Raw genomic sequence first — 2,570 nt, forward strand, 5'->3', positions numbered from 1 at the left:
TATGGCATGCATTTGTTAAGTCAAATATTAAATTGAAATATTAAATTGTCATTTAAATAAAAGATTAAAGCATGCCCTTTGAGATAAAATGGATAGAAATTGAAGTAACTATACAAAGTGAAATGTGAAAGGAAATTATTAGAGGGGATCACTCGTATTTGAAATATGATGTATTAAGAAAAATTAACAACTAAGAAACAACAGAATTAACTGCTAGATTTGGTTAAGTTGTTTACCAGAGGGGAAGGGGAGAGTGTTTGTCAAGAATGAACAGAAGGGCCATTTTTGTCACTAAATGTCACTGGGACTTTGGTGTATCTTACACACATCGTAGAGGTACAAAACTGAAATCCTGAAGTTTCACAATATCATAAGCCAATGCTATCAATGAATTGGCACTGAATTCCTTCAAAGAGTGTTTTGGAATAAATAACAGTCTTTTCCAATATGTAAACAGAATCATTTTCAACAGACCCACATATTAAGAAAGGCATATCAGAACATTTCTATATTCAATAAGAAAGTAATTCTGTATATTATATGAGAGTTTAAGGAGAACCAAAAAACCAATACGGTAAATGCAAATTAATATTGATGTTTAAACCAGTAACACAAATGTCTTATTTAATATGCCAAAAATAAATCCCTAAAATATATAGAATGCTTAAAATATAAAGTAATGAGTCAAAAGGTGGAAGAGTAGGAAATGGATTCAAAGTATTATTAGTGTCTTTCATTTTCTCAGAAGGACTAAGATTACTGTTATATTAGACCGGAAAAAAAAGTAAAACTAGAGATTCATTCATTAAGTTACTCCTTTCTCCTTGCCGACTCCACAGAGTTAGCATCCTCGAGGTTTCTTTTCCTACAGCCATCATGTCGAAGTCCGCGTCCCCCAAAGAGCCCGAGCAGCTGTGTAAGCTCTTCATCAGAGAGCTGAGCTTTCAAACGACCGATGAAAGCCTAAGAAACCACTTTGAGCAATGGGGCAAGCTCACGGACTGTGTGGTAGTGAGAGATCCCAACACCAAGCACTCCCGAGGCTTTGGGTTTATCACACACAACACTGTGGAGGAGGTGATGCAGCCATGAATGCAAGACCACACAATGTGGATGGAAGAGTTGTGGAACCACAGAAGGCTGTCTCGAGAGAAGATTCTCAAAGACCTGGTGCCCACTTAAATGTGAAAAGGATTTTTCTTGATGGCATTAAAGAAGACATGGAAGAGCATCATCTAAGAGATTATTTTGAACAGTATGGGAAAATTGAGGTGATTGAAATCATGACTGGCAGAGGTAGTGGCAAGAAGAGAGGCTTTGCTTTTATGACATTCCATGACCATGATTCTGTGGACAAGATTGTCATTCAGAAGTACCATACTGTCAATGGCCATAACTATTAAGTAAGGAAAGCCCTGTCTAAACAAGAGATGGCCAGTGCTTCATTCAGCCAAAGAGGTTGAAGAGGCTCTGGAAACTTTGACGGTGGTTGTGGAGGTGGTTTTTGTGGGAATGACAACTTTGGTCATGGAGAAAGCTTCAGTGGGCGAGGTGGATTTGGTGGCAGCTGAGGTGGTGGTGGATATGGTGGCAGTGGGGATGACTATAATGGATTTGGCAATGATGGAAGCAATTTCAGAGGTGGTGGAAGTTACAATGATTTTGGCAACTACAACATTCAGTCTTCAAATTTTAGACCCATGAAGGGAGAAAATTTTGGAGGCCAAAGCTCAGGCCCCTATGGAGGTGGTGGCCAATACTTCACTAAACCATGAAACCAAGGTGGCTATGGTAGTTTCAGCAGTAGCAGCAGCTATGGCAGTGGCAGAAGGTTTTAATTGCCAGGAAACAAAGGTTAGCAGGAGAGGAGAGTCAGAGAAGTGACAGGGAAGTTACAGGTTACAACAGATTTGTGAACTCAGCCAAGCACAGTGGTGGCAGGGCCTAGATGCTACAAAGAAGACATGCTTTAGACAGTACTCATGTCTATGGGCCAACACTCAAGGACTGTATCTGTAACATTGTATTACAAGTTATTTTAGTTTCTGTTCCGTGGAAAGTGTAAAGCATTCCAAGTAAAGGGTTTTAATGTAGACTTTTTTTTTTTTTTACACCCATGCTGTTGATTGCTAAATGTAATGGTCTGATCATGACTGAATAAATGTGTCTTTTTTTATGTGCTGGAGCCATCTTGGTAAATTTAACCCAACAATGTGAAGTTAGAATTCTTCAGGGTTATGCCAGGTTCTATTTGAAATTTATTTATATCCTGCTTGGGCAGAGAAGTCGTTGTCTTCAGAAATCTTGGTGTAGCTGAACTGACAGTTACTGTGTTGTGAACCTGGAGTTCAACATTAAAGGGGTCACCCAAGCAGAGTCAATGAAATTTATTTGGTTATTAATGATTGTTGGCACATCCTATGCGATATATAAAAATTGTATTATGGTACTAGATAAAATTATGGATGGGAATGAAGCTTGTTTATCATCCATTATCATATGTAATCAATAAACGATTTAATATCCTCTTGAAAAAAAAAGTGAAACTAGATCCAAGAAAATAGCACAGG

At 38.2% G+C, this 2,570-nt stretch overlaps 1 pseudogene; it reads left to right on the forward strand.

Moving 5' to 3' along the window:
- The first annotated feature begins 876 nt into the window (after positions 1 to 876).
- LOC130046186 (heterogeneous nuclear ribonucleoprotein A1-like) lies at positions 877 to 2,067 on the forward strand (annotated as a pseudogene).
- Positions 2,068 to 2,570: the final 503 nt, after the last annotated feature.

This window comes from Sorex fumeus, unplaced genomic scaffold, assembly GCF_029834395.1.
Source record: "Sorex fumeus unplaced genomic scaffold, SorFum_2.1 ptg000131l, whole genome shotgun sequence".
Classification (NCBI taxonomy): Eukaryota; Metazoa; Chordata; class Mammalia; order Eulipotyphla; family Soricidae; genus Sorex; species Sorex fumeus.